The sequence below is a fragment of the Heterodontus francisci genome, unplaced genomic scaffold (genome assembly GCF_036365525.1).
Source record: "Heterodontus francisci isolate sHetFra1 unplaced genomic scaffold, sHetFra1.hap1 HAP1_SCAFFOLD_878, whole genome shotgun sequence".
Classification (NCBI taxonomy): Eukaryota; Metazoa; Chordata; class Chondrichthyes; order Heterodontiformes; family Heterodontidae; genus Heterodontus; species Heterodontus francisci.
The window spans coordinates 131,664-145,289 of NW_027140631.1; positions in this window are offsets into that span (position 1 = coordinate 131,664).

The following is a 13,626-nucleotide window of genomic DNA, read 5'->3' on the forward strand; positions in this document are numbered from 1 at the left end:
CCGTTTGCACCTTCAGGGCATACCTGCTCGGGCGTATACTCAGTGTATATGTATATACTCAATGTATTTGTGTGTGAGAGCCTGGGACTGCTGGTTACTGCTTGATGGAGTCATTCTGTTGACTCGCGTTAGTGAGGGGCGGGGGGGAGGCTGCGGAGGCAATTACAGCATGAGATAGTGCGAGGTTCGGTCAAACAAAATCGACGTTAGTCCTCTTCAGGAGATGATTGGTGCCTGGAGATTCCATTATAACGTTTCCTGCCTGTCTAACGTTTTGTTGCCCTGCCTTGCTGGCAGTCTTTTTTGGGGGTAGGGCTACGGCACTGTTGACCTTTTCCTTGTAAGTGGGCAAGCGATCCTCGGAGGGAGAGCTCGGGCTGGACAGCAGGGACTCGGCATGTATGCAGTTACACGTGTGGCAGGTTGTGACTCCCAAGAGATTCAAGACCCTTCTGTGTGTGCCACTCTACAGCTGAACAATTAGCATATCAAATAGTCGTTTGTCAGTACAGAACTTGAGCGTTGCTGAAAATAGAGACATTTTGTCGAAGCTTTTCGTCTTGCACTCATCAGGACAATCCGCAAGGATACCAGCACAAGGGAAAGCAACAAATTTATGAGAAGAGAGTGCTGATTGGTTGGCAAGTGGACTCTGATTGGTTACGGCATTGCCCTGAGGAATGAACCAGCGAGTGGCTGTCACTTATTTTGTTCAGCTGAAACGGGCGCAATGTGTGTACGTGTTCTTTCTGTCTGCAAAGAGGCTGGCACAAACACGATGGCCTAAGTGGCAGCCGCCTCTGGTTCTCTGAGATATTTGTGAGGGCAGGTGGAGAGGGGGAAGCTTCCCTACCCAGGGTCATAATGGATTATAATGATCTGATTGGGCATAGTCAACATGGATTTATGAATGGGAAATCGTGTTCGTCGAACCTGTTGGAGTTTTTTGAGGATGTTACAAAGAGAATTGATAAAGGGGAGTCGGTGGACGTGGTGTACTTGGATTTTCAGAAGGCTTTTGATAAAGTCCCCCACAGGAGGTTGGTTAGCAAAATTAAAGCACATGGGATAGGAGGTAATATACTGGCATGGATTAAGGATTGGTTAACAGGCAGAAATTAGAGAGTAGGAATAAACGGGTCATTCTCGCGTTGGCAGGCAGTAACGAGGTGGGGCATCGCAGGGATCAGTGACGAGTGGGGCCCCAGCTGTACGCAATATATATCAATGATTTGGATGTGGGGACCAAATGTAGTATTTCCAAGTTCGCAGATGACACAAAACCAGGTGGGAATGTGTGTTGTGAGGAAGATGCAAAGCGGCTTCAAGGGGATTTGGACAGACTTAGTGAGTGGGCAAGAACGTGGCAGATGGAATATAATATGGGAAAATGTGAGGTTATCCACTTTGGTAGGAGGAATAGATGTGCAGAGTATTTCTGAAATGGTAAGTGATCAGAAAGTGTCGATGTACAAAGGGACCTGGGTGCCCTCGCCAATAAGTCACTGAAAGTTAACATGCAGGTGCAGCAAGCAATTAGGAAGGCTAATGGTATGTTAGCCTTTATCGTGAGAGGATTTGAGTACAGGAGTAGTGAAGTCTTGCTTCAATTGTATAGAACCTTGGTTAGACTGCACCTGGAGTACTGTGTGCAGTTTTGGTCCCCTTACCTTCGGAAGGATATTATTGCCATAGCGGGAGTGCAACGAAGGTTCACCAGACTTGTTCCCGGGATGGCGGGACCATCCTATGAAGAGAGATTGTGGAAACTGGGCCTGTATTCTCTAGAATGAGAGGTGATGTCATTGAAACCTACAAAATACTCAAAGGGAGAGACAGGGTCGATGCAGGTAAAGGTGTTTCCCCTGTTTGGGGAGTCCAGAACCAGGGGAAGTCACTTAGGACAGAGATGAGGAGAAATGTCTTTACTCCGAGGGTTGTGAATCTTTGGAATTCTCTACCCCAGAGGGCTGTGGAAGCTCAGTCATTGAGTATGTTTAAAGCAGAGATTGACAGATTTCTAAATACCATTGACATCAGGGGATATGGGGGTAGTGTGTGGGGGGGAAAAAGGCATTGAAGTGGATGATCAGCCATGATCGTATTGAATGGTGGGGCAGGCTCGATGGGCTGAATGGCCTCCTCCTGCTCCTATGTTCCAAATATTCGACATGCAATGCATGCGATATGGTCCCCAACACCGGTTAGCCCCAAACATCGACTCGAACCGAGTTAACATGCCCGTAAACATCAGGTGATGACGTAGGTTGTGATAATTAACCTGACCGATGGTGTACCAGCTTGATTCCTTTGAAGAACGAGACCCCACATGTGGCTGTCTGACATACCTGTTGACAAAGAAGGCTTGACAGCACTCTCCTGCCGGGCAACAGCGGGGTCCGCGGCAGCCAATCCATGCTCGACCCACGGCCGTGACGTAGCTGGCCGTTTCGACGTGGAGCCACGTAAAAGGCCTGAAAGGTGCAGCCTTGTAATGGAGCCTCCCTTCCACAGTGGTGTTAAGAAACCCAATGGGGAATTCAGGAGAAGCCTCTTTGGACGCAGAGGTTGGGGCGAATGTGGGACTCGCGACCACGGGGCGTGGCTGAGGTGAATAGTATCGACGCATTTCTGGGGAAGCTGGTTGAACACCCGAGGGGGAAAGGAATGGAAGGAGAGGGCGGGGGGGTGGGGGAGGAATGGGAGGAGGCTCGTGTGGAGCAGAAACACTAGCACTGAGCAGAGGGGCCGAGTGGTCTATATCTGTGCTGTGAATACTATGTCAACACATGAATCAAATGATCTGCCTGCTCCACGCACGCACACGCACACAACCGACTGTCCGGGTTCAGCTATTACAGGCACTCTGCGAATGCAGGTTGCTGGCCGTGGTTGCCTCCCCTTCTCGGGGGCCCCCCTCCCCGCTCGGTAGCTCCCCTCTCTCCTGCGGGGGGTGGGGTGGTGGGCGGGGGAACCTGCCTTTAACAGGCTGTAATTGCAATTTTGCCCTAAATTGCAGCCCTGTAATTAAAAATGAATAGGATTACATTTTAATAGTGCTGTGAGGCTCCCAGGAGAGGTGACAGCATTTCAGTCGGGTCGGAGCTCGGGGAGCCGTTAACAGATGGCAGAACGAGGTCTTGAGCTGAAACCCAGTCAGCAAGTACGGAATTAATGCATTCCCCTTCGATGTGGTCGGGCTGAGAGGACTAAAAAAAAAATGCAAGTCGGAGGACAGGATTGGCCTCTGCTGTGATGCCCCTCCGTAGAGGGACGCAACCCTCTTTTTTTTTTTAAAAAAAAAACAACCGCAAGTGGGCGGTGCACCAGAGGGCGTGGGCTCCAGCGCGAGTCACCGCAGTTAGGAGAGGAGGCTGTGACACTGGGCTGGGGAGCTGTTGTTCCCTGACCACTTAAAGTGGAAACGTCAGATGAGAGCAGAAGAAATTGGAGCTGGAGGAGGTCATTCGGCCCCTCGCGCCTGCTTCACCATTCGATAAGACCGTGGCTGATCTGATTGTGGCCCGAACTCCATTTTCCTGACTGTTCCAAGAAAAGTGTCCCCAACGCACGCTATGAACTCATCCTCCTGTCTACCAATTTGATATGTCTAATCAATGTGAAGATTAAAATCATCCACAACTTTTGCCATACTTTTCTTATAAGCCCCCATTATTTCTTGATTTACACTCTGACCTACTTTGTAGCTACTGTTAGTGGGGGGGGGGGGCCCTATAAACTAGTCCCACCGGCAACTTCTTTCCTTTGCTATTTCTTATCTCCACCCGAACTGATTCTACATCTTGATCTTCCGAGCCAAGATCATGTCTCACTACGGTCCTTTATTAACAGAGATACCCCACCTCCTTCCCTTCCCCTTTCTTCTTATCCTTCCGAAATGTCAAATACCCTCGAATATTAAGTTCCCAGCCTTGGTCACCTTGCAACCACGTCTCTGTAAATGGCTATTATAACATGCTCGTTTATTTCTATTTGTGCTCTCAATTCGTCCATCTTGTTATGAATGCTGCGGACATTCAGATAAGGAGCCCTTTAGTTCTGTATTTTTACCGTTTTTTCCCCCCCCTCTGACCCTATTTGCTGGTGCACTCTCGTGTTTGTAAGCTCTGCCCCTTCCTGTTAGACTCAGGTACTCATTACCCGTATCATTACCTTGCACTATTCCCTTGTCCTTTCTCTTTAACTTTCCAAATCTCCCCTTGCGTGAACCCTCCCCCCAGTATTTTAGTTCAAAGCCCTCTCTACCATGTTATACAGTTTGCCAGGACGCTGGTCCCAGCACAGTTCAGGTGAAGGCCATCCCGACGGTACAGCTCCCTCTTTCCCCGGTACTGGTGCCAGTGCCCCATGAATCGAAACCCGTTTCTCCCACACCAATCTCTGAGCTGTGCATTCAGCTCTCTGATCTTATTTACCCTACGCTAATTAGCTCATGGCTCAGGTAGTAATCCAGAGGTTATTACCCTTGTGTTCTGATTTTTAATTCAGCTGCTCAGGCTCTCAGCAGAACCTGAGTCCGACCTGGGTCGTTGGTACCCACATGGACCACAATAACTGAATCCTTCCCACTCCCACTCCAAGTTCTTCTCCAGCCCCGAGGAGATGTCCTGGCACCGGGAAGGCAATACAGCCTTCAGGACTCACGCTCGGCTGCAGAGAACGGTATCCATCCCCCTAACTATGCTGGTCCCTGACGACGACTACATTCCCTTTTACTCCCTCCACTTGAATAGCCCCCTGTACCACAGCCCCCTGGTCAATTTGATCCTACCTGCAGTCCCTATTCTCATTGACACACGTTGCAAGGACCTCAAACCTGTTGGACAAATGCAAAGGCTGAGGCTCCTCCGTTGCTGCCTTCTGGATCCCCATACCCGCCCTGTCTCGTAGTCGCACCCTCCTGTCCCTGAACATGGAGCAAATCAGAAGTGCCTGGCCTGAGGGGCCTGACTGCCCTCATGGGAACAAAGTGTGCGGGTAATTTTCCCCCTCCCTGTTGCATCGCAGCGTCCCAAGCTCAGACTCCAGCTCAGCAGCTCTGCGCCGAAGCTCCTCGAGCTGCAGACACCGCGTGTGCGGTTGCTGTGGGTCACACCAACTCCCACATGTTACAACTGCAACACAAATTAGGCTTAGAAATGTCACTCAAAAATTATCTGCAGTTACTTCAATTGGTTTAACTCGTTGAGCTATAATTTAATGCAATACTCTTACCTCCGCAATACCAATTAAACTGCTGCCCCCCCGTTTAGAATGGACAGAAAAACTTAAAACTCACCAACCGCTCACCCGCCTGCTCACCTAGGTAATGCTTCTGAGCTTCTGTTCTCGGGTCTCGCTGCTGGTCACCGGCTTCCTTTCTCAAACCACACCTTCTTTTGTAAAAGGGTCAGAACAGCACCTCCTCCCTCACAGCCCCGAGTTCCCACGCTCACCGAATTCCCAAGCTCGCGCTCCGTCTCCAGCTGCCCGCGCTCCCCCAAGCTGCTCCCTCCGTGCCCCGCTGACAGGTGGAGGTGGCGATTTACGCGACCGGTGCAGGGGGAACCTGCAGCCTCTTCGGCAAACCCGGGACGTCCCAGAGCCGATTCACGGCCGACGAAGTTTACCTTCGAAGCGTGGTCGCCCCTTTTCAAGCGTTGGAAACGTGGCAGCCAGTTGGCGCACGGCAGGCTCCCGCAATGAGATGGTTGGCCAGATCATCTTTTTCGGAGTGTTGGTCGAGGGATAAATATTGGACTCGGGACAGTGGGTGGATGCCTCCAACCCCCTCTCACCCTGCTCCTCTTCGAAATAGTGCCAGGGGATCTTTTGCACCCGCCTCAGACAGCAGGGCAGGGCCTGGGTCTAACGTCACGTGATGACGCCCGAGACGCTGGAGTGTGGCTCAAAACCCACGACCGCCTAACTCGGGAGCGAGCGCCGCTCCCCCCGCTGATCCACAGCCGGAGCCTGTTGAGTTGACGGCGTCTGACTCATTCATCGGGAGTTGCCATTACTGGCGTCAGATGGAAGAGGAGGCAGCAGTTGCTAGGTGATAGGAATGTGGTGTAATTATTGATCACCTGGGTGACACTATGAATGAGACCGCTGCTGTGATGACAGAAATGCTCCACCTCTCTAATTATGCACTGCCCACAGTTCAGTGATTACCGAAGCCCAGAATCTGACTAATATGTTTTTCACCGCTGACAGACACTCAACCAGCCAGTCCTTTTGCTTTCATGTTGAACGCACGCTGGGTTGCAAGTGCAGTCGGAAAGGCTAAATTAAGCCTTTTTGAAGGAACCTTCAAGCACGAGTGTGCAAATCCCGCAGCAGTTTTGGCTGGGGGTGGAGTCGCACAGAAAGATGCCCTGGGCAGGATTGAGACACTTGCGGTGGATCTACGCAGCAAACCCCTCTCCGGTGGAAACTCAAAGCGTGCTCTCGCCCGACCTCCATCCCGTTCTGCGCTTCGCCGCCTGACCTCAGCCGAGCTTCTGACTCCGCATCCGTCGCTGAGACCGCCTTTCTCGACCTCCGGAATGCCGCCCGACGTCTTTTCCCCCCCCCCACCCCGCCCCCGCCTCAGCTCGTCCTGCTGCGGACGCCCTCACCCCTGCCTTCGTTGCCTCTAGACTTGACCCTTCCGGTGCACTGCGCAAAACTTCAGGTCATCCGAAGCTCGGCTGCCCACCCCCCCCCCACCCCGTGTCCTAACTCTCGCCGAGTCCTGTTCCCCTATCACCACACCCCCCCCCCCCCCTGCCCTGTGCTCGCTGACCTACGCTAGCTCCCGGTCAGGCAACGTCTGGATTTTAACACCCTCACCTTTTCCAATCCCTCTACGGACTCGCCCCTCCCTATCTCTGTAACCTCCTCCAGCCGCACCACACTCGTTTAATTTTGGCTTCTTGAGCCTCCCTGATTTTAATCCCTCCACCACGGGCCGTACCTTCAGTTGGCTCAGCCCCAAGCTCTGGAATCCTCTCCCTACCCCTCTCCGCCTCACTTTCCTCTTTGAAGATGCTGCTTAAAACCCACCTCATTGTCTGACCGAACAGCTCCTTTTGTGGCTCGATGTCCTACTTTGTTTGATAATGCCTCTGCAAAGCACCTTGGGACGTTTTATGATATTAGCGGTGCTATATAAATATAATTTGTTGTTGCTCCCTCATCGCCAGTGTGACGTGCAGTCCCATGATCCCACTGGCATCCTCCAACTGGTCATCTCGGATGACGTGATGTGAGAGGCTCATTTTAGACTCGGTGTGGCCAGCGAGCCAGTCGCCCGAGGTGCGCAGCTCCCCGCTTTTCACGTCTGTTGACCTCAACGGGAAGTCAAAATTAGGAGGTGTAAAACTGGCCGCCAATTCGCTGTCAACTGGTTGGCGCCATCAACACGATGTTTAAGTCATCCCAGGGTTTGGAAGCTGCTGTGCTTGACATTCCACCTTGGTTGCCCGCTCGTCCACTGGTAATCTGAGATGTGGTCGGCCCCTCGCCGTCTGACCTCTGCAGGTACTGCAGTGGCCAAGCCCTGCCAGCTGTCTTTTGATGACGAAGTAGCCCACAAGCCTGGAAGTTACGTTGTCGTGCAAACTTCCAGCGTGCTCATACCGCATTCCGCTGTTGTAATCGTACTCGCCTTCCTTAAGATGCTGGGCCAAGGGAGCTTGCTTGGCGAATATAGCACGCCATCAATTACCAGGCTGCTTGCAAAGGGGGCGGGGAGGGTGAAAGCACTCTGGCCACCCCTGCACCTAATCCCATCTCCCTATTGATGATTGTCCAGTCTCCATTGAGGATGCTCGTGTGCGCACTGTGCTTCTGTCCACCCTCTCCGAGGCCTTGACTTCCCGGTGCCCCGCGATCGGACACAATACACCAGCTGAGACCTAATTAGTTTTTTTTTATTCTTCTCTGACGCTGCATCATTAGCCTGTTGCCGTTCAGGCTAGTGGGGGAAACCTGCTCGGAGAGTGGAGGGAATAAAGGACAAGACCGATAAATGAAATGAGTGGCCGCCGTGAGCGGAGTTCCTTCGAAAAGGCATTTGATAAACGCGGGGGCACGCCGTTAAGGCGATGCGGCCTTGAGGGTTTGCCGTGGTCTGCTTGCTTTCGTTCTGCCTCTGTTCGTGAAGCCCTGTATCCCCTTTAAAAATTGTACCATTTCATCTACATTGCCGCTGCTCGTTCTTCCTGCCAGAATGTGGAATCACTGCACACACTCCGTCGTGTTAATTCCCATCTGCCATGTGTCTGCCAGTGTCACCAGTCAGTCTGTGCCCACCTAAGGTCTGTTACTATCCTCCGCACTGTTTACTACATTCCCGAGTTTTTAGTTTCAGCTGCACTGCGCTCGTCAGTCCAGGGCGGAACGTTGTTGACTCATCATCTCCGTTTGAGTGGTTTGTATTTTTAAGCGTTTCGTCTCTCCCTGAGATCTGGCAAGCCCCTGCTGTGTGTTTCTTAGTGTCTGACCCTAACTGCCTCTGCAGTCTGGTGTCAGCTGCCCTCTTAAGCGTGTGATGATGTTGATGGGCCGTTTGGCTCACAGTGCTCGGTGAGTGCAGAGCAGAAGCTGCCCACGGCATTAGTCACTGGATGACGCTTTGGTTTGTCAGTGCATCTAGTTCTGGGAATCTTCACTTCCCATCATCCAGATGGTTGACAGAAACATGGCTGTTTTCCTGGAAGGAGTGGGTCAGGCTGCTTTGGAAGAACTTGCGTTTTATACAGTGCCTTCACAAACCCACCACACCCCCTCCCCCTCCCCCCGCCGCCCGCTCCCGAACGCTTTACAGCCAATGAGCTACTTTTGAAGTGCGGGCACTGTTGTAATGCAGGAAAGGCGACAGCCAATGTGCGCACAGCAAGCTCCCAGAAACTGCAATCACCAGGTGATCTGTTTTTAGGTGTTGGCTGAGGGTAACTAGGGACACTGGGAGGACTCTGCCGAGAGGGCAGATGGGGCCTCGGTTTAACATCGCATGCAAAAGACGGCACCTCCGACAGTGCGGCGCTCCCTCAGTACTGACCCTCCGACAGTGCGGCGTTCCCTCAGTACTGACCCTCCGACAGTGCGGTGCTCCCTCAGTACTGACCCTCCGACTGTGCGGCGTTCCCTCAGTATTGACCCTCCGACAGTGCGGCGCTCCCTCAGTACTGACCTCCGACAGTGCGGCGCTCCCTCAGTACTGACCTCCGACAGTGCGGCGCTCCCTCAGTTCTGACCCTCCGACAGTGCGGTGCTCCCTCAGTACTGACCCTCCGACAGTGCGGTGCTCCCTCAGTACTGACCCTCCGACAGTGCGGTGCTCCCTCAGTACTGACCCTCCGACAGTGCGGTGCTCCCTCAGTACTGACCCTCCGACTGTGCGGCGTTCCCTCAGTATTGACCCTCCGACAGTGTGGCGCTCCCTCAGTACTACCCCTCCGACAGTGCGGCGCTCCCTCAATGCTGACCCTCCGACAGTGCAGCGCTCCCTCCGTACTGACCCTCCGACAGTGCGGCGCTCCCTCAGTGCTGACCCTCCGCCAGTGCAGTGCTCCCTCCGTACTGACCCTCCGACAGTGCGGCGCTCCCTCACTGCTGACCCTCCGACAGTGCGGTGCTCCCTCAGTACTGACCCTCCGACAGTGCGGTGCTCCCTCAGTACTGACCCTCCGACTGTGCGGCGTTCCCTCAGTATTGACCCTCCGACAGTGTGGCGCTCCCTCAGTACTACCCCTCCGACAGTGCGGCGCTCCCTCACTGCTGACCCTCCGACAGTGCGGCGCTCCCTCAGTACTGACCCTCCGACAGTGCGGCGCTCCCTCAGTACTGACCCTCCGACAGTGCGGCGCTCCCTCAGTACTGACCCTCCGACAGTGCGGCGCTCCCTCAGTACTAACCCTCCGCCAGTGTTGGACAATATGCCAGTGGTCCAGCTCACTATTCCCTGTCATAACCACAGTGTCCTTCAGGGACAGCCAGCGAGGTGAAACAATGAGATTGTGACTGAGGCCCATACAGTAAACAGATCATTGACTCCACTGACTGCAAAGGGAATATCCAGGCTCCTCATGGTGTTCCAATCCTACCAGGTGGGGCTGGGAAGGGGAGAATCATTCCACACACTTAGTGAAATCTCTCTGATAACACTCCTGACTGTCTGTCTGTCTGTCTGCTAGCAGTTGGATTTCACAGTCAGTTTATTTAAAAAAAAATGTAGTGAACAAGAACATTGCCCTTGCAATGTATATAAAAAAAAAACCCAATCTAATCTAATAGCGGGTTGGAGTGACAATATTGCACGGTTGGAAATACTCCCACAGATCGGGCAGCATCTGTGTGTGATTCAGATTTCCAACATCCGCAGTATTTTGCTTTTGTATTGTTCTGCTGTGTTGGTTTGAGAAGATCGTCACCAATGTCTCCAAATGTCCTCTCCCCAGAGAGTGGTGAGAATGTGGAACCCGCTCCCACAGGGAGTGGTCGGGGTGAATCGTAAACCATGTATTTAAGGGGGAAGCTGGACAAACATGAGGGAGAGAGGGATAGGAGGATATGGTGATGGGGGGGGGGGGGGGTGGGAGGAGGCTCGTGTGGAGCAGAAAACACCGGCACTGAGCAGATGGGCCGAATGGCCTGTTTCTGTGCTGCACGTTCTGTGTAGTTTGTGAAGTTTTCACTCATTTTCAGGTTGGGGGAAAGACCTATCATTTTCTCCGATCCCTGAGGAGAGAGAGAGAGAGGGGGAAAGGAGTGCAGCCGAGCGCTGGAGTGTTTGGATTTCAGTAACCTACACCGACCCACTTCCGCTCCCCCGCACCCCTCCCGCCCCTCCCTTCACCCCCACTGCAACCATTGACTCCATGCCCAGTACTCCAGACCCACCTGATGGATTTCAGTGCACTTGCACTCAACGTTATCCAACACTTGGCCTGACTTATTAACCCCCCCCCCCCCACCCCACAGTGAGCAATCTGATCTCATCCATCAATCGCCCTCCCTTGTATCTCCTCTCTCCTGTCGGTCTGCTGCTCGGAGCTGTCGATCCCTGCCAATTAAACCAGCCCATTAACCAGTTTGTGCACAGATGCGGTTCGCAGGCCCCCCCCCCCCCTCCCCACCCAGTTGAAAGTTTTGTTCCCCCCGCCGATCGGGGAGCTCGGGGAACCTTAAGAGGATTTACGCTGGAGGAAAGGTTCTTGCCCAAAAAAAACAAGTGTTTCGAGGTTTGGTGAAGGGTCGACCAGCTGGTCCCGAGCAAGTAAGACCGCTCCTTCGGCCAGCCTCCCACCTTCCCTAACTGTGAGCTCTGCTGGCCCCGCGTCCCAACTCGCACCCCCTCCCTATCTCTGTCACCTCCTCCAGCCCCGACACCCCCCCTCCCGCCCCCCGCCGAGATCTCTGAGCTCCTCCAGTTCCGCCCTCTTGTCCATCCCCCCAATTCCCATCGCTCCACCATTGGCGGCTGCCTGGGGGCCCCAAGCTCTGGAATTCCCTCCCTAAACCTCTCCGCCCCTCTCTCTCGCATGCTCTCTCGCTCTCTCTCTCTCTCGCTCTCTCTCTCTCTCTCTCTCGCTCTCTCTCTCGCTCTCTCTCTCTCTCTCTCTCGCTCTCTCTCTCTCTCTCTCTCTCTCTCGCGCTCGCGCTCTCTCGCTCTCTTGCTCGCGCTCTCGCTCGCTCTCTCGCTCTCTTGCTCGCGCTCTCGCTCGCTCTCTCGCTCGCTATCTCGCTCGCTCTCTCGCTCGCTCGCTCTCTCTCTCGCTCTCTCTCGCTCTCTCTCGCTCTCTCTCGCTCTCTCTCGCTCTCTCTCTCGCTCTCTCTCTCGCTCTCTCTCTCGCTCTCTCTCTCGCTCTCTCTCTCTCTCTCGCTCTCTCTCTCTCTCGCTCTCTCTCTCTCTCGCTCTCGCTCTCGCTCGCGCTCTCTCTCGCTCGCGCTCTCTCTCGCTCGCGCTCTCTCTCGCTCGCGCTCTCTCTCGCACGCGCTCTCTCTCGCACGCGCTCTCTCTCGCACGCGCGCTCTCTCTCTCTCGCTCTCTCGCTCGCTCTCTCTCTCTCTCCTCCTTTAAAGACGCGCCACAAAACCGGCCTGTTTGACCCACCCTGCCCCGAATAATCTCCTTTTTGCCTTTGTGTGGCTCTCCGTCTGTTTTCGGCGGCGGATGCTCCTGCGAAGCACCTTGGGACGTTCCCGCTACTTTACGGGCGCCACGTGAATGCAGGTCGCTGTTGTTCGAGGTGAGCGTGGGATCTGCAGCCAGTGCCGGGGACCTGGAGAGGGGGCGACGTCCCGCTGAGGCCCGCTGGGCTAGTAATCCGGAGGCCCAGGCTGATGCCCTGTGTTTGTGTGGGGGGGAGGGGTGACGGACAGGGGTTCAAATCCCGCCAGGGCGGCTGGCGGAGTTTAAATTCAATTAATTGTTTGAGTTAATTAATGAAAGTCTGGTATTGGAAGCCGGTCTCGGTAGTGGTGCCATGAAACTATTGTCAATTTGTCGTTTTTGGAAAAAAAAACCCCCACCTTGTTCACCAATGCCCTTTCTCGGGAAGGACATCTGCCGTCCTTGCCCGGTCTGGCCTACATGTGACTCTGGAGCCACAGCAATGTGGTTGACCTTTTCACTGCCTTCCGAAATGGCCCAACAAGACACTCTGTTGCCGAGGGCAATTGGGCGCGGGCAACAAATGGTGGCCTCGCCAGCGACCCCCACATCCCACGACAGAATAATAAAAAAGGATGCGAGGGTGCGGAGCCAATTCAAGGAGGGAGCTGAATTTTTCTTTCTTCCTCGTGAGGGAAGTTTGAAGGCGGGCTGAGGTTTATTGGGCTGTTGGATGGGCCCCGCTTTTCCTTTACTGGGACACGGGCTGCTCCTCGATTGCGACAGCGTCGTCAAAAACGCAGGAGGAGGCCATTCGGCCCGTCAAGTCCACGACGGCTCTTTTGCCGAGTCTTGCTCTGCAATTGGAGAGGGGCCTGCTCGATCCTGTTGTCCGCAAAAAAAAAACCGGAGGGTGCGTTTCCCTCCGTGGCAACACTCGCGGGCGTTGAGAAGGGACCTGCTTTATGTATGAGACTCAGTGAGGGACAGCACAAATACCAGCGTTTCATTGGTAGGTTGATATCTGTGCTTGCCCCATCGGACCCGGCTGCAGGCGGAGTTGGCGGCAAGTCCAGCCGACCTCTCTCGTCGTGGCTGCCGATCGGAGCTTGCAGACGGTGCTAGTGCCCTTCCCCACCCCTCCCCTCGGGGAGAGAGAAGTTTTTTTTTTTTGTGATCGGGAATTTGAGTCTTTTGAGAAGATTTAAGACGAATGGTCGCAGTTGTGGTGTTGTCGGACCAGACCGGGAAAGCCCCTCGGGTGACCGTCCTTTGTCTGCCGCTTCGGTGGGAATGTTAACTCATCGAAGCGCGGAAACGGCACAGAGGGAGGCCATTCGGCCCATCGTGTCTGCGCCAGCCGCAGAAACTAGCCGCCCGATCTAATCCCACCTTCCAGCGCCTGGTCCGTAGCCGTGCCGGTTACAGCACTTCAGATGCTTTGAGAAGAATTGAGGGTTTCTGCCTCCACCACCTGATCCGGGCAGTGAATTCCAGACACCCAGCACCCTCTGGGTGAAAAAGTT